Source organism: Hypanus sabinus, chromosome 15 (assembly GCF_030144855.1).
Source record: "Hypanus sabinus isolate sHypSab1 chromosome 15, sHypSab1.hap1, whole genome shotgun sequence".
NCBI classification, from domain to species: domain Eukaryota; kingdom Metazoa; phylum Chordata; class Chondrichthyes; order Myliobatiformes; family Dasyatidae; genus Hypanus; species Hypanus sabinus.
This window is the reverse complement of record NC_082720.1, coordinates 69,374,453-69,392,986: the sequence shown is the minus strand read 5'-3', so window position 1 is coordinate 69,392,986 and position 18,534 is coordinate 69,374,453. Positions and strand designations below refer to the sequence as shown.

Below are 18,534 nucleotides of genomic sequence, written 5' to 3'. Positions count from 1 at the left end.
AAGCAGAGAGAGGAATATTTCCTAAATTGGGAGAAAATATAAACTATGAAAGCCTGAAGAGCCATCCGAACATAAATCCTTAAAGCATCTTGAACAACTACTGAATATAATCAAAGAGGAGCACCGGCCTCATATGGGAGAAACAGATTTCCTTCATTAACCAAAAGGTTCGGCAGAGGATGAACTTCTTGCAGCAGTTGGTAAAATTCCATCATCTCCGGCACATAATGGTGCAATTCTACACTGCCATCAAAGAGAACATCTTCACATCAACCAACAGAGTCTGGTCTGGTGCAGCATCCTCTCACAGCATATAACATCCACACCAATCTATCAGGGTAGCAGAAAAAAGTCATTGGCTGCAGCCTACCATCAATGTAGGACTTTTCTGTGTCCAGGACAAAGAAAGAGGCAGGAAGAAACATTGTGGACATCACCCATCCAGCAAACAGCCTTTTCCCAAAACTCCCTTAATGAAAGCACTATAGGGCTATTAAAACAAAAAGTTCACACCGTATTAAAAGTTTACTTCTCCAGGTGGTTAATCTGATCAACCATCCTATCTCCCCATGCCCCTGTATGTAAGTCCTCAGTCATTGCGCTGCACAGTAAACACTTTAAATCACTTTTCACAATGCTATTTATATTGTAAATACATGCTGGTATTTATGCAATTATGCACATTTTATTACATATCAATACTTATAATGTTACTTTTACATAATTCTTTACTCTGTATAATTGCTTTTATTTTAATTTTATTTTACAGTTAGAGTGCACAACGGGCTTTTGAGCCACTTTGCCCAGCAAACCATCGATTTAACTCTAAGCCTAAAAATGGGCACTTTACAATAGACAATTACCCAACTAACTGGTAAGCCTTTGGTCTGTGGGATAAAACAGGAGCACCCGAAGTCAGACACACATGCGTGTGGCCAGGAACGTACAAACCTCCTTACAGTGGGCACCAGAACTGAATTCCAAAATCCGATGCCCAAGCTGTAATAGTGTCACGTTAATCCCTTCACTACCAAGGCACCTCAATTATTGAATGATGTCAATGAGACGACCTATCTCTGAATGTGACCAAAACAAAAAAGATGGTTGTTGACTTCAGGAGGGCGCAGAGTGACCACTCCCCGCTGAACATCAATTGTTCCTTGGTAGAGATCATAAAGAGCACCAAATTTCTTGGTGTTCACCTGACGGAGAATATCACTGGTCCCTAAACACCAGCTCCATAGCAAAGAAAGCCCAGCAGCATCTCTACTTTTTGCGAAGGCTGAGGAAAGTCCATCTCCCACCTCCCCATCCTCATCACATTCTACAGGGGCTGTATTGAGAGCATCCTGAGCAGCTGCATCACTGGCTGGTTCAGAAATTACACCATCTCGGATCACAAGACCCTGCAGCAGATAGTGAGGTCAGCTGAGAAGATCATCAGGGTCTCTCTTCCCGCCATCACAGACATTTACACTACACGCTGCATCCGCAAAGGAAACAGCATTATGAAGGAGCCCATGCACCCCTCATACAATCTCTTCTCCCTGCTGCAATCTGGGAAAAGGCACCGAAGCATTCGGGCTCTCACGACCAGACTATATAACAGTTTCTTCCCCCAAGCTATCAGACTCCTCAATACCCGAAGCCTGGACTGACACCTTGCCCTACTGTCCTGTTTATTATTTATTGTAATGCCTGCACTACACTTTACGTAGTCCTGTGTAGGTCTGTAGTCTAGTGTAGCTTTCTCTGTGTTGTTTTTTTTAACATAGTTCAGTGTAGTTTTTGTACTGTCATGTAATACCATGGTCCTGAAAAACGTTGTCTCATTTTTACTGTGTACTGTACCTGCAGTTATGGGCAAAATGACAATAAAAGTGAATTGACTTGACTTGACTTTTTGTTGCAAGTAGCAGCAACACACCGCAGCAATTTCCTAACACGTGTAAATATATACGGCGAATAAAGGTGATTCTTGATCATTGAATGCTGGCCCTTACATCTCGGAGAATGGAATTCGGTAGGCAGTCATTGTGCCGGTCAGTGCAAAGTCTAGTTAGACTTTACCTTGAATACTGTGAGGAATGTCTAAAACATGATGGTCCTCCAGTACAAAGAATTGTCTACAGCCAACCCCTGCTGACTAGAGCACTCGAGGACGGAACTCTGAATGAAGCTCATCACAACTACTGCTAGGACTCTGTGGGGAAATCCAACGGAATAGAATCCACAATATTTTATTGATGGAATACTCTGAGGATGAGATAAGTGATACGAATGCATGAGAGGTGGACCAGCTGTGTTTTTGATTAATGGAAACATCCTGGCAGAAGTGCAAGAGAATGAGGAGAGATCTTATGGAGATTTACAAGGGTATAAATAGAATGGATGCATGCAAGCTCTTTCCCCTCAGGTTGCACAATGGGAATATAGTCAGGTAGATTTACAGAATTACATATTTACAAAGGCAACACATCCCTACTAGCACAATCCTTTTGAATATTCAGTACTGGCATCTGTTCCAAAAGCCTCTGAGTATAAACTGCAGACATCCAATATACAGGATTATTTGTTACAGTATTGAGAAAGACTCCATGACTACACAACTGACCAGGTGGATAAGTAACAAAACAGATCTCTCCAGAACTGTGGGTTCAGTGACAGGAATGCACCCTCAATAGCAGGAACAATCTTCTGTTACCTTCCCCTCTGTAGTTTCAATTTGACAGAATCGGGATGATTGGTTTTGTTTTGTATCACTAGGTCTGAAAGCTTGTGATGCTGCACAGCCAAAGGACTGAGGGTTCCAACCATCCACACAGGAAAGAGATATATTATCGACACAGAAGTAACATGAGAATTGACAAAAGCAAAATAGACAAAATTTATTGCTTCTTTTACATCTTAAGTTTATTGATTTCATTTATTTTTTGCTACATAAAGTCCGTAATTTTATTCTATTTGATATCTCAGATTCTGCAGTAATAATTTGTCAATTTCACCAGGGCGAAGTTCCATAACCTGAGCGCCCATAAAACTTGGAGTCAGTTTTCATGGTCAGTAGGTATCTACTTAAAAAAAAATTGGGCACATTGATAAAGTAATTAAGTGATAAAGTACCATAATTGACCTTGGCGTTTTCTAGGGTGAGGTGAACAGCTGGAAGCCTTGATACATATTACCATCAATGGCAGCCAAGGTGAGGAGGTCCTGAAGGAATAATTTAGGGGTCTGGGTAGAATGAGACACAGGACCTCCAGGGTAGTAATCTGGATTATTGCCTGTGGCACATGCCAGTGAAGGTAATAACCAGATGACTTGGTAGGTGAATGCGTAGATGAACAACTGGTGCAGAGTTAGGGGATCAGGTTTATGGATTATTGGGATCACTCCTGGGGAAGGTATGTCTTGTACAAAAGGGGCGGGTTACACCTGAACCCAAGGGTGTCCAACATCTTCGTGTGTAAGTTGGCTAGAGTTGTTCTGGTGGGTTTAAACTAATTTGGTAGTGGGATGGGAACTGGAGTGATGGTGCTGAAGATGAGGTAGCTAGTTTGCAAAGGCAATGTGTAGTGAGACTCCCAGCAAGGTGAGGCAGATGATAGGCCAAAATTGCTGTCAACTGGATGAATTGCAATGTAAATGCAGACAAAATTGAACTGTGAAGGTTGTATATTTGAATGTGATCAGTATACAGAATAAGGTCAATGAATTGTAGCACAGTTATAGATTGGCATGAATGATGCTGTATGCATCACTGAATCACAGCTGGGAGCTTAATGTCCAAGGATACATATTGTTTTGAAGGGACAGGCAGGAAGGCAGAGATGTTGGCTTTACTCAATTGGTAAAAAATTAAATCAAATAATTAGGAAGAGGTGACATTGAGTCAGAAGGTGTTGAATCATTTTGGATAGAGCCAAGGAACTGCAAGGGTAAAAAGACCCTGAAGGGAGTGGTATATTCACCCCCACACAGCAGTAAGAACGTGGTCTACAGATTACAATGGGAGATAGAAAATGCACGCCAAAAAGGCAATGTTACAATAGCCCTGGGGAATTTCAATATGCAGGTAGATTGAGAAAATCAGGTTGGTGTTGCATTACAAAAAGGAGTATTTCTAGAATGCCTACAAGATGTCTTCTTAGAGCTGCTCTTAGTTGAGCCCACTAGGTGATCAGCTATCCTAAATTGGATACTGTGCAACGAACTGGAATTGATTAGAGAGCTTAAGGCAAAAGAACCTTCAGGGGAAAGATAATACAATCAATTTCACTCTGAAATTTGAGGAGAAGCTGAAGTCAGATGTATCAGTATTACAGTGGAGTAAGGGAATTACAGAGGCATGAGAGAGAATTTGGCCAAAATTAATTGGAAAAGAACACTGGCAGGGATGATGGCAGAAATTTCCTTCAACAATTTGGAAGGTACAGGATATATACATCCCAAAGAAGAAGAAATACTCTAAAAGGCAAAATGACGCAACTGTATCTAACAAGAGAAATCAAAGCCAACTTAAAAGCCAAAGAGAAGGCATATAATAGAACAAAAATTAATAGAAAGTTTGAGGATTAGGAAACTTTTAAATACAACAGAAGGCAACTAATCTAGTTATTAAAAAGATAAAGGTTGACTATGAAGGTAGGCTAGCCAATAATATTAAAAAGGATACCAAAAGTTTCTTCGGATACATAAATTGTAAAAGAGACACAAGTATGGATATCAGACTGCTGGAAAACGACACTGAAGAGGCAGTAATGAGGGCAAGGAAATGGCAGATGAACTGAATCAGTATTTTGCATCAGTCTTCACTGTGGAAGACACTAGCAGTATGGTGGAAGTTCCAGGTGTCAGGGTTCATGAAGTATGTGAATTTACCATAACTATTGAGAAGGTTCTTGGGAAGGTAAAAGGTCTGAAGTTAAATAAACCACCTGGACCAGATGGTGTATACCCATGGTTCTGAAAGAGGTTGCTGAAGAGAATATGGAGGCATTAGTGTACAATGTCTTGTGTATGTGACTCAAAATGGCTTCTTTGGTTTGTTAAGAGTAGGAATGCTTCTTTGTCTGATAAGTGTTTCTCTTGCAGTTGTTTAGCTTTAGACTTGCTGATATGGGGATTGTATTCATTTGTTAACCAATGGGGAATGTTATTTTGTCTTGTGAGGCTGGGAACTTGGGGGGGAGTTTTCGCGGGTTTTCAAGGGAGTCGGGAGGAAGATGCCGAGGAAGGTGGACGTGCGCTGCACTGCTTGGTTGACCACTGGAGGTGGTCCCAGGTGCGAAGACGTGGAGGTCGGAGGCAAGCGACGAGGGGTCGAATGGTTCGATGGTTGAGCTCCAACGATGTGCACTAAACTGACTGAACTTTGATAAGTTGGCGCCTTTTGCTTTTTTTTTTCTTTCATATATATTGTATTGCCTAGTACTCTTAGTTTTAGTAAAATCTTTAAAATGTATTTCATAACGGTATCTGGTGTGAATTTGATACTGTGTGCGGGCGCGAGGCATAAGCTTGATTCTCACAGCACCTGCGTGTATGGGAGGTGGGATTGGTGTGTGGCTGGATCTCCTTTTCCCCTAGACATATACCAACCTGTTGGTTAAGTGTTACATTTGTAATAGTCTTTCAAGAATCACTAGATTTTGGAATGGTTCTGGAAGATTGGAAAATTGCAAATGTCACTCCACTCTTCAAGAAGAGAGCAAAATAGCAGAAAGTAAATTATAGGCAAGTTAGTCTGACCTCAGTGGTTGGGAGATGGTGGGAGTCGATTGTTAAGGATATGGTTTCAGAGAACTTGGAGGCACGTGCTAAAATAAGTTGTACCGAGCATGCTTTCTATAAGGGAAAATATTGCCTGACAAATCTGTTGGAATTCTTTGAAGAAATAAGCAGGATAGATGCAGGAGAATCATTTAATGTTGCGTACTTGGAGTTTCAGTAGGCCTTTGACAAGGTGTCACATACAGTATGAGGCTGTTTAACAAGCATGGTGTTACAGGAAAGATTCTAGTATGGCATAGTGAGAAGGCATTGAATGGAAGGAGGCAGAGAGTGGGAACAAAGGAGCCTTTTCTGGTTGACTGTCAGCGTCTAGTGGTGTTCGACAAGGGTCTGTGTTGGGATTGCTTCTTTTTACGTTACATGTCAATGATCTGGATGATGGAATTAATGTCTTTGTTGCAAAGGTTGCAGACATCATGCACTGACTTGTGGTACGTTGGTGTTTTGAGCAGCAGACAACTGGAAATCCAAAGCGTGAGGTGTAGCTAACTCAGAGTTGCTGATTGCATCCATAAAGTATTGATTCGAAGCAGTTTTGTCTTTTGAGCAATGGTCAGTCAGAGACCCGGAATGTGAGAAGACTTCATTGATTGAGTACATAAGGCATCGACCCCCCCCCCCCCCCCAACAGTGCGATGTGTTTGAGCAGGTGGCCAACCAGCAATCAGGAATGATTGGCAGGAACAAATTAAACTGAGGCAGGGGCAAGTGGAGTGGACAGTGTTGGAATGGGACTTTTGTCGCTTTAGCACATCAAGGCTTCAGTCAGAGAAAGCAAAAAGCTGTAGATCAATTTTTACCCCCCCCCCTTTACTTATGGTTTTTCCTCCTTTATATTTGCTCACTTAGAACAGTAGAGATTCCAGTTAGGGTAGTTGCTTTTCTTGCGGGATGTGGGAAGGCAGGGAGACCTCCAGTGTCCCTGACGACTACACCGACAAGTAATGCATCCAGCTGTAGCTTCTAACTCTTCATATTAAGGAGTCAGAGCTGGAAGAAGATGACCTCCAGATCATTCAGGAGGCTGAGGGGGTGATAGATAGGACATGTATCTCTCTACCATATACAGGTAGTTACACCTAAGGTGCAGGACACAGGGTGACAATCGGGAAGGGGAAAGGGGCCAGTGCAGAGTCCCCTGTGGCCAACCCCTTCAACAATAGGAATAGCACTTTGGATACGACTGAGGGGGGAGGTGGATAACCTAGCAGACGAAAGACGAGGTGGTCAGTTCTCTGGCACAGAATGCCTCTGTGACTCAGAAGGGAAGGGGGAGAAGAGGCAAGCTGTCATGATACATTAGGGGAACAGAAAGGAAGTTCTTTGGACAAGAATGAGATCCCTGGATAGTATGTTGCCTCCCGTGTGCCAGGGTCCAGGACATCTTGGACATCCTCAGCATTCTTAAGTAGGAGGGTGAACAGCCGGTAGTTGTGGTCTGTGTAGATACCAATGACTGTGTAGGAAGGATGACGAGGTTCAGAGAGTTAGGTGCTAAGTGATAGGAAGGGATCGCAGGATTGCTACCCGTGCCACGTGCCACATGCTAGTGAGTCCAGAAATAGGAAGATCATACAGTTTAACATGTGGCTAAAGAGTTAGTGTAGGAGGCAAGGCATTAGAGTTTTGGACCATAGGGACCTGTATGGAAGAGACAGTTGACAGCTGAATTGGAGGGCGATTAATATCCTACTGCCGGAAAGTTTGCTAGTGCTGCATGGGATGGGGGGGGGGGTGTTAAACTAGAGTTACATGGAGATGGAAACCAGAGTGCCAGGACTGTTAGTGGGACAGATGTTGTTAAGACCTCAAAGTCGGGAACCAAAAGGTTGAGCATGGTGCAACTAGTGTCCCATGCTACCTATATTCCAATGCAAGAATTATCACAGAAATGGTGGATGAGCTCAGGGTATGGATCAATACCTGGAATTATGATGTTGTAGCCATAAGTGAGGCTTGGTTGCAGGAGTGGCAAGACTGGCAACTCAATATTCCAGGGTTCTCTTGTTTTAGATGTAATAGAGATGGATGGATTAAAGGAGGAGGAGAAAACGTTATGGTAATGCTCAGTCAGGGCAGACTGGAGAGCTCGACTGGTGAGGCATTATAGGGGCAAAACTGCAGACCACCCAACAGTACTCAGGATTTAGTAGAACAGATTTCCAGTGAGATTGCAGAATTTTGCAAGAAGCATAAGGTTGTTATAGTAGGTGATTTTAACTTTCCGCATTTTGACTGGGAATCCTATACTGTAAAATGACTAGATGGGATAGAGGCTGTCAAAGGTGTTGAGGAAAGTTTCCTTCATCAGTTTGTAGATGTCCCAATGACAGATTGTGCAATATTTGATCTGCTATTAGGGAACGAGTCAGGGCAGGTGACAGAAGTTGGTGTAGGGGAACTCTTTGCACTTAGTAATCATAATGCCTTTAATTTCATAGTAAATATGGAAAAAGATTGGTATGTTCCAGGCAGTTTTCTGGCAAAGGGGTACTTGGATAGTGGGAAGTCTTTAGGAGTGAAATTTTGAAAGTACAAAGCTTGTATATGTCTGTCAGAATAAAAGGTGAAGACAACAGGTTTAGGGAACCTTGGCTTTCAAGAGATATTGAGGCCCTGGTTAAGGAAATAAAAAGATGTGTGTATCAGGGATAGGCATAAAGGAATGAATAAGGTGCTTATGGAGTGTAAGAAATGCAAGAAAACAGCAGAACGAAATCAGGAATGCTCAAAGAAGGCAGGAGTTTGCCTTAGCAGACAAGATGAAGGACCATTTTAAGGGATTCTACAAATATCTTAAGAGCAAGAAGACTGCAAGGGACAGAATTGGTCCTCTGGAAGATCAGAATGATAATCTATGCATGGAGCTGGAAATGGGGGAGATCTTCAATGAATTTTATGGATTGTTTACATCTGTATTTACTCAGGAGGCCAACAGAGAGTCAAAGCGGCACAGAGTTCATGGACTCTATACAGATTACAGAGGAGTAGGTAGTTTGCTACCCTGAGGCAAATCAGGGTGGATAAATTCTCAGAGCCTGTCATGGTGTTCCCCCAGACCATACTGGAGGCAAGTACAGATTGCAGGGGTCCTAGTAGAGATATTTAAATCAACCTTAGCAATAGGTGAGGTACTGGAGGATTGGCAGATAGCTAATGCTGTTCTGCTGTTCAAGAAAGGCTCTAAAAATAAATCAAGAAATTATAGGCCTGTGAGCCTGACATCAATAATGAGAAAGTTATTGGAAGGTATGCTAAGGGATCAGATATACGAGTACTTGGATAGACGTGGACCGATTAGGGATAGTCAGCATGGTTTCCTGGATAAGGGGTAGTGTCTAACTAATCTTATAATGATTTTCAATGAAGTTACCAGGAAAGTTGAGAAAAATGCACACTCAGGACAACGAATATTTCTTGGGACGTTAATTCCTTTATGTGTTTCAGATGTTTTAATGCAGAAAGAGGGTATCAAAATAAAAACAACACAATGAATTTAAAAACAGTTCCTGCTGTTACAATCTCAGCTTAATTTTGGTCCAGAAACTTGTTTATCAACCAGTTACATATAAATAAAACAAAATATACAAAACCAATACAGCAGTGGCAATTCTAAAAGGCAATACAAACAACATTAGACTCCCACCAACCATGTGATACAAAGCATCATAAATACCAATAAATACATCTCACCTTAGCTAAGAGCTAACTTCCAAACACATGTAGATTAGACCCTGAAACAAGTCCTCGCTTATGCTATGTCAACAGAGACCAAATTGAATTGAATTGACTTTATTACTTACATCCTTCATTTACATGAGGAGTAAACATCTTTACGTTATGTCTTCATCTAAATGTGCAATTTATAGTAATTATAATAAATAATATGTACAACAGGACAGTCACTATAGCATTGAAATACAATTGTGTCAGCATGAATTAATCAGTCTGATGGCCTGGTAGAAGGAGCTATCCCGGAGCCCGTTGGTCCTGGCTTTTATGCTGCGGTTACATTTCCCAGATGGTAGCAGCTGGAACAGTTTGTGGTTGGGGTGACTCATGCCCCCAATGATCCTTCGGACCCTTTTTTACACACCTGTCTTTGTAAATGTCCTGGATAGTGGGAAGTTCACATTTACGGATGCACTGGGCTGTCCGCAGTACACTTCCCATTCCAGGCAGTGATGCAGCCAGTCAGGATGCTCTCTTTTCTTTTCAAGACAGACAAGATGTGATTTTTGCAGAGCCTGGCACCTTTATACTTAACCTTAGGCAAATTCCTGAGATAAGTAAAGGGAAAATTAAAAGATACCTAGTCACAGCACGTGTGCTAATACTTAGCCAATGTAAAATGAAAAGGTGATAAACCGTAATGCAACTGCTATACTGCTTTTCTACCAGTAGGTGGCGGCAAACATCACATATTGTGAAAATATACACGTCAGAAAATACAAATTGTGTGTTAATAAAAACTACAAATTTAGTCTTTCTAAAAACCTTATTAAAAGCATAAAAAATGTTTTTAGAGAAGGCGCAATTTGGGCTCCTTTAGAGGAATGAGGCAGAACAGGCAATTAAAGTGTCAACAGAGAAGCATTTTGGGACAGACACCATAATAATTTGAGTTTTAAAATAAATATGGAAACAGTTCAGACTGGTGCACAAATTAAAGTCCTTGAGCCAAGGCTGAACTAGAAGTCAATAGGTAGGAACTTGCAAATTTTGATTGGGAAAGTGTCTGCAGTTAATTTGAGGCTTTAGAAAGTGAGATGGGAGAATTCAGTGACAATATGATCCTGACAGAGTGAAGGCAAACTTGGCAGGATTAGGGAACCCTGGCTGAACAAGCAGCAAGGTAACATAACGGTTAGCACACCGCATGCACGCCAGCACTCGCCCATCGGTGTTTAACTCCCACTACTGCCCGTAAGGAATTCGTAAGTTCTCTCCATGATAGTGTGTTTTTAACCCATATTCCAAAGGTGTCTGGCTAGGGTTAAGGAATTGTGTCCATGCTGTCCTGGTGCTGGATGCATGGCCACATTTGTGGAATGCCCAGAGCAATCCTCACTGATTTGATTCAACATAATCAATATATTTCACTGTATGTTTCAATATTTTGATGTACGTGCGACAAAAAAGCTAATCCTTATCTTTATTTCTTTCCCTTATCTTTATGAAGGAACATTGAGGCTCTAGTCAGGAAAGAGAATAGGCACAGTGTAGGGAATAGACAGCTAGGATTAATTGTGAAGATTTTGAAGAGGTGTAGGAGAACACTTAAGGAAACCCAGAAGGTAAAAAGGGCATGAAAATGCTTTGGGAATTACAGTCCTCCTATTGAGAAATGGATTTATCTGTGTGTGGATATTTCTTATCTACAGTTACCTTGGAGATATTCATGGAAATTTAAGACAAGGGAGATGTATGGTCACGACCTGGAACATATTCTCAGGACAAAAGAAGAAGTGCTGGAGGACTGAGAACAGATTGAAGTGGAGAAACCTCCTGGGCCTGAACAAACGTATCCTAGGATATTGTGAGAAGCAATGCAAGAAATTACAGGAATACTGACAGAGATATTGGTATCATATTTAACCATGGGGTTAGTACCAGAAACCTGGAGCGTGCCTAATGATTTCCCTTTATATGGGAAGTTCTGCAGGGATAATTCAGGGGACTGCTGGGCAGTGAGATTATCATCTGTGGTGAGAAGGTTACTGGATTGGATTCGGAGGGATTTGATCTTCCAGCATTGGAAAGGCAAGGAATAATTAGGGATAGTCGGCATGGTTTTGTGCATGAGGTATCAAGCTTCACAAACTGGACTAAGTTTTTTGAACAGATGACTAAGAGGATTGAAAAGGGCAGGGCAGAGAATGTTGTCTACATAGATTTTAGCAAGATTTTTGATAAGGCACCATATTTAGACATACCTGAAATGTTAAATCACATGGTGTTGTGACTGAAACTGAGCCACGAAGAAGAAGTAAATGGGAAATTTCTGAAGTCTTTTTTCACACAGAGAACCTCCAGGAGATAGAGACAGTGCAGGAGAATCCAAGAAATCTTACTCTCATGATCCATTTTATTCTCCTTCAACACTAAGATAACGAACCATTAACTACAGTTTCAATTGTTATAATCATCTATTAATATACAAAACATAGTCCAGCCAATCTACAAAATTACACATTTACAAAGGCAGTGCATCCCAGCTGGCAGAGCCATTTGAATATTCAATACTGGTACCTGTTCAAAAGTCTCTGAGTACAAACTGCAGACACCCAACTTACGGGATTATCTCTTTTACAGTCCAGGTCCAGCTCCAGCTTAACCTTGACCTCACCACCACTCTCCAATTTGGGCCTCAACCATCACACCTTGGTTCCTCAGAACCTCCATCCTCCTCCCACTGCAATCCTCTCCCTTCCTCTGACACCTCCAACTCGCCACTCCTCTTCAATCCCAGCTCTAATCCTCATGTGTCTTCACCATTGCGTCCGACCTTTGCCTCTCTGAGGCTGAACATTTTGTCCTCACCAGGGGCCTTTCCTTTGTCCAGCTTCACCTCAAACTCAGTGAGATCCACAGCTACCATGACACCGGGATCTTCTCCTGTTGTCTCCGTCTCCGATCCTGCTTCACTGGAAAGAATTCCACACTCCGCAGAGATGATCCCCTTCTCATGCCTCCAACCCTAGTGCTCTTCTTGGACTCCCTGTTCTGGTTTTCTGCCTGCTCCGGATCTTTTTATCTCTAATTGCTAATGAGACATCAACCTTACCACACTCTGAATGCATTGCCCTCCACTCTACCCACATCAATCCTGCAGACAAAGGGGGTGCTAATGTAGTGTGGCACACTGACTCCTACCTTGCTGACACCAGGCAGCAACTCTCATAACTAACCTGTGATGAGGACCTCTCTCTCTGGACCTTCAGAGAACTGGTTCCAAAACCATGACTGACCTCACCAACTCTGGAAAACTCCCATCCGCTGCCACGAAACTCATGATTTCTTTCCTCACACTTCTCTTCCTTTCCTTTCCAGGATATCAGAAATGTACTCCTTCTTCAAGGGATGGGGTTTCCCACCATTGATATTGCCCTCTCCGTATCTCTTCCATTTCCCAAACATCCACGCTCACCCCATCCTCCCACCACCTGAACGGTGACGGAGTTCCTTTTCTGCTTACCCACCACCCCGCGAGCCTCTGCGTCCAACACAACATCCCCCATCTCCACAGGAGTCCGACTACCAAACGTAAGCAACCCTCTCACCCTTGCCTCGAAATGAGTTAGCTGTTCGGTAGAATCAGGCAGTACTGTAGCTATCGGGGCTCGATAGTCAGGGGGACAGAAAGGAATTTCTGTGGCCGCAAAAGTGACACCAGGATGGAGTGTTGTCTCCCGGATGCTAGGGCCCATGATGTATCGGAGTGGCTGCAGGATATTCTCAAGGGGGAGGGGGAATGGCCAGAGTCTGTGGGACATATTGGCACCAATGACATAAACAGAAAAGGGAAAGAGGTCCTTTGCAGCGAGTATAAAGAGGCTGAAGAGAAGGACATCCCGCTTACTCCCTGTGCCACAGGCTAGTGCAGTAGGGAATGGAGCAATAACATGGAAGAAGGAGTGGCTGAGGAGATGGTGTGGGGGGGGCAGGGTTTCAAGTTCTTGGATCACTGGAACCTTTTCTGGGGAAGGGGTGACCTGTACAAGAGGGACAGGTTGCACCCGAACTGGAGGAAAGCCAATATCCTGGCCGGGACGTTTGCGGATGCTACCCAGGAGTTTAAACTAGTTTTACAGGCAGCTGGGAACTGGAGCCCCAGGTCACTAAGGGAAGGATCAGACCAGGAGCTAGATATCAGGAAAAGTATTGAGAGGCAAGATTGAAATAACTGGTATATTGGGTCAAATAGTTGGGAGAGTGTGTATTTTAATACTAGGTGTATAATGGGTGAGAGTGATGAACTTAAAGCATAGATCAGCACGTGGAACTATGATGAAGCATGGTTGAGAGAGGGGCAGGCATGGGTGATTACATATGAGGTTTTTGAAGTTTTACAAAAGATAAAGAAGGAGGTAAAATGAAGAGGAGTTGCACTACAAATCAGTGACAGCTGCACGCAGGGAAGACATAATGGAGGGGTCAGACACAGTCCATTTTGGTAGAAATCAGGAGTAGGACGGGTGCAATCGTAGTCATGAGAATGTGCTGCAGACACCCTAATAACCACCAGGACATTAGAGAACAGATATAAAATCATAGAGTCATAGCACAGCACAGTCACAGGCCCTTTGGCCCATGTTGAAACTATTTAAATTGCCTACTCCCATTGACCAGCACTGGGACCATACCTCTCCATTCCTCAAATATTCAGGTACTTACCCAAACTTCTCTTAAAGTTGAAATCGAGCTCGCATACACCACTTGTGCTGGCAGCTCACTCCAGACTGTCACAACCTTCTGAGTGAAGAAGTAATCAGATTAAGGAAATGTGTGAAAATAATAGGGTTGTTGTCAAGGGGGATTTCAAATTTCCTAATATAAACTGGGACCTACTATTTTGAGAATCGTATATGGTCTCCAAGTAGTATTCAAAATGTGGGATTGAGATAGCAAGGGGTTTAGATGGGACCAAATTTGTTAAGTGTATCCAGGAAGATTTCTTGCATCAAAATGTGGACAGTCTGATGAGAGCAGGTGTTGTACTGGATATGGTTTTGAGTGATGAGCCTGGCCTGTTGACTGTCCTTTCAGTGAGTGAAAAGTTAGGGAGCCACAACTCCTTAACTGTCTGGATAGCTATAGATAAGGATAGGTATGGTCCTTGGGGAAGAGTTTAAATTTGGACTAAGGCAAGCTACAAGGGCATATGAGGCAGGCGCTAAGAAGCGTTAATTGGGTACACCTTTTGTCTGGCAAGTCCACATCAGACATGCTGAGGGTGTTTAAAGATCCACTGCACAGAGTACAGGAAAGGTATGTTCCTGTTAGGAGGAAGGGGTGGGGTGGACTTTGGATGTCCAGAGAGGTGAGGAACTTAGTCAAGATGAAAAAGGAGAAGTATGTAAAGCTTCGGAAGTTAGGATCAAACAAAGCACATGAGCTCTATAAAGAACTCAGGAAATAACTATAGAAGGGAATTAGGAAAGCCAGGAAGGGCCATGAAAAGTCCTTGGTAAGTAGGATTAAGGTGAATCTCAAGATATTCTATACGTACATCAGGAGCAAGGGGATAGCTAGGAAACCACTCAAGGATTAAAGGAGAATGTTTCCTTGGATGCAGAGAATGTGAGTGAAGTGGTTAATGAGTACTTTACTTCAATATTTACCAAGGAAAAGGATATGAGGGACCAGGAGATCAGTACTGAGTGTATAAATACATTAGATATCAAGGAGGAGGAAGTGTTGGGCCTTCTAATGTGTGTTAAGGTTGATGTCTCCATGCCCTGATGGGATTTACTCCAGGTTATTGAAGGAGGCAAGAGATGAGATTGCTAGGCCTTCGACCAGTATCTTTGTGTCCTCTCTAGCTATTGGCAAGGTTCCAGAGGACTTGTGAGTGGACTTCAGTGAAGACTGAAGCAAAGTACTTATTAAATTCATCTGCCATTTCTTTGGCCCCCATTACTACCTCACCAGCATCATTTTCCCGTGATCCAATATTAACCCTCACCCCCTTTTATTCTTTATATAACTGAAAAAACTTTTAATATCTTGCTTTATGTTATTGGCTAATTTGCTTTCATATTTCATTTTTTCCTTCTTATAGCTTTCTTAGTTGCCTTTTGTTGGATTTGAAAAACTTTCCAATCATTCAACTTCCCATTCACTTTTGCTACCTTTCTTTGGCTTTTGCGCAGTCCTAGCCATGGTTGCCTAGCCCTGCCATTTGAGAACTTCTTCTGTGGGACATATCTATCCGCACCTTGTGAACTATTCTCAGAAACTTCAGCCATCTCTGTTCTGCAGTCATCCCTGCCAGTATCCTTTTCCAATCCACCTGTGCAAGCTCCTCTCTCATGCCTCTGTAATTCACTTTATTCCATTGCAATACTAATACATGGGACTTACGCTTCTCCCTCTCAAATTGCAGAATGAATTCAATCTTATTATGATCACTGCCTCCTAAGGGTTCCTTTACATTAAGCTCCCTAATATGGTCTGGGTTATTACGCAACACCCAATCTGAGGTGGCCTTTCCCCGTGTAGGCTCAAGCTCAAGCTGCTCTAAAAAACCATGTCACAGGCATTCAAGAAATTCCCTTCCTTGCTATCCAGCACTAACCTGATTTTCCCAATCTCCTTGCATAGTGAAGTCCCCCATTACAAATGTGATATTACCCTTATCACATGTCCTTCCCAGCTCCCTTTGCTATCTCAATCCCACATTTTGAATCCTACTTGGAGACCATATATGATTCCTGAAATATGTCTTTTTTTCACTTTGCAGTTTCTTAATTCCACCCACAAAAATTCAACATTCTCTGACCCTATGTCACCTCTTTCTAAAGATGTAATCCCATCTCTTACCAATGAAGCCACACTACTGCCTATGCCTTCCTGCCTATCCTTTTGATACAAAGTATATGCTTTGATGTTAATCCCCTAACTATGGCCTTCTTTTGACCATGACTCAGTGATGCCCACAACGTCATACCAACCAACCTCTAATTGCACCATGAGTTCATCCACCTTATTCTGAATGTTACACCCAATTAAATGCAGCACCCTCAGTCCTATATTTTTCACCCTTATGAGTTTTGCCTCTGTGGAACAACTCAACTCTTTGCTCCGTCTGCATTGGCTTATCCTTCTTTACATAATATTACATATTACACCATCTACTTGTTAACCTGCTGGCTCATCTTCAGCTCTATGATCGCGGTTCCCATTCCCCTGCTACAGTAGTTTAAACCACTCCTAACAGCTCTAGCAAACCTGCCTGCAAGGATATCGATTCCCTCAGATTCAAGTGAGACCCATCGCTTTTGTACAGGTCCCACCTGCCCCAGAAGAGGTCCCAATTATCTAGAAATCTGAATCACTGCCCCCACTCCAATCCTTCAGCATGCATATATCCACCACCTCACTCTATTCCAATCCTCACTGTTGAATGGCACAGGAAGCAAGCCCGAGATTGCTATCTTTGATGTCCTGCTCCTCAACTTCCTTCCTAACTCCCTGTATTCTGCTTTCAGGACCTTCTCCCTTTTTCTACCTATACCATTCTTATCACGACTTCCGGCTGCTCACCCTCCCTTCTCAGGATATTGTGGATGTGTTCATAAACATCGTAGACCCTGACAGCTGGGAGACAGGCTACCATCCATGTTTCCTTTCGCAGCCACAGAATCACCTATCTGTCCCCCAACTATAGAGTTCTCTATTACTGCTGCCATCCTCTCCAGTTTCCTGCCCTTCTAATCCATGGGGCAGACTCTGCCAGAGGCACAGCTACTGTTGCTTCCCCCAGGTAGGTTCCCCCCACCAACAGTACTCAAATGCAGGACTTATCAGTGAGAGGACAGCCACAGGGGTGCTCTCCACTATCTGAGGTTCTCCCTTTCCTACCTGACAATCACCCATTAATCTGTCTCCTGGGGTGACAACCTCCCTGTAGTTCTTGTCTATCACCACTTTACTTTCCCTAACAGTTCAACAAAGATGAGTAAACCTCGCAGCTTAACCAGCCTGTACCTTGCTCCAGCCCCAACACTTTGACCTTTTAGATCTGACCTAACGCGCAGGACTGGGCTCTGAGGCTTTGCCAGATTCTCAGGCCAGAGCTCCACCACTGCGATTCAGGCTGTAGCTGGCCTTTCCAATTTGACGGTGTTTAAATCAGTCAAATTTTGGGTTGTTCCTTGCTCTCGAACCCAGGCCCTACTGCTTTATTTCGCTCTTGGACCTGGGTCCTGCTGCCTCAATTTGGCTCATACCCAACCTTTCCAATTCAGCCTGGTGCTTAAATCTAAACCTTGGGCCTTTCCTCGTTCTCAAGCCCAGGTCCAAACCCTGTGTCTCGACCCTAACTCATCTCTGCTTGCCTCATAGAAACATAGAAAACCTACAGCACAATACAGGCTCTTTGGCCCACAAAGTTGTGCCGAACACATCCCTACCTTAGAAATTACTAAGCTTACCCATAGCCCTCTATTTTACTAAGCTCCATGTACCTATCCAAAAGTCTCTTAAAAGACTCTATCATATCCGCCTCCACAGCTGTTGCCGGCAGCCCATTCCACGCACTCACCACTCTCTGAGTAAGAAATTTAGCCCTGACATCTCCTTTGTACCTACTCCCCAGCACCTTAAACCTCTGTCCTCTTGAGACAACCATTTCAGCCCTGGGAAAAAGCCTCTGACTATCCACACGATCAATGCCTCTCATCATCTTATACACCTCTATCAGGTCTCCTCTCATCCTCCGTCGCTCCAAGGAGAAAAGGCCAAGTTCACTCAACCTATTCTCATAAGGCATGCTCCTCAATTCAGACAACATCCTTGTAAATCTCCTCTGCACCTTTTCTATAGCTTCCACACCCTTCTTGTAGTGAGGTGACCAGAACTGAGCACAGTATTTTAATTGGGGTCTGACCAGGGTCCTATATAGCTGCAACATTACCTCTCGGCTCCTAAATTCAATTCCATGATTGATAAAGGCCAATACACTGTATGCCTTCTTAACCACAGCCTCACCTCGGTTCTGCCACATAGGATTGCCTA

The 18,534-nt window shown here is 43.1% G+C and overlaps 1 long non-coding RNA gene across 1 annotated transcript in view; it reads right to left on the bottom strand.

Moving 5' to 3' along the window:
• Positions 1–9,706: 9,706 nt before the first annotated feature.
• LOC132405185 (uncharacterized) overlaps positions 9,707–18,534 on the bottom strand; it is a 50,241-nt gene continuing 41,413 nt past the window's right edge. Inside the window, exons 2-3 of the long non-coding RNA XR_009515782.1 lie at positions 14,191–14,268; positions 9,707–10,073 (exon numbers count right to left, since the gene is read on the bottom strand). This is a non-coding gene — a long non-coding RNA (uncharacterized LOC132405185). The remainder of the gene's footprint in view (positions 10,074–14,190; positions 14,269–18,534) is intronic.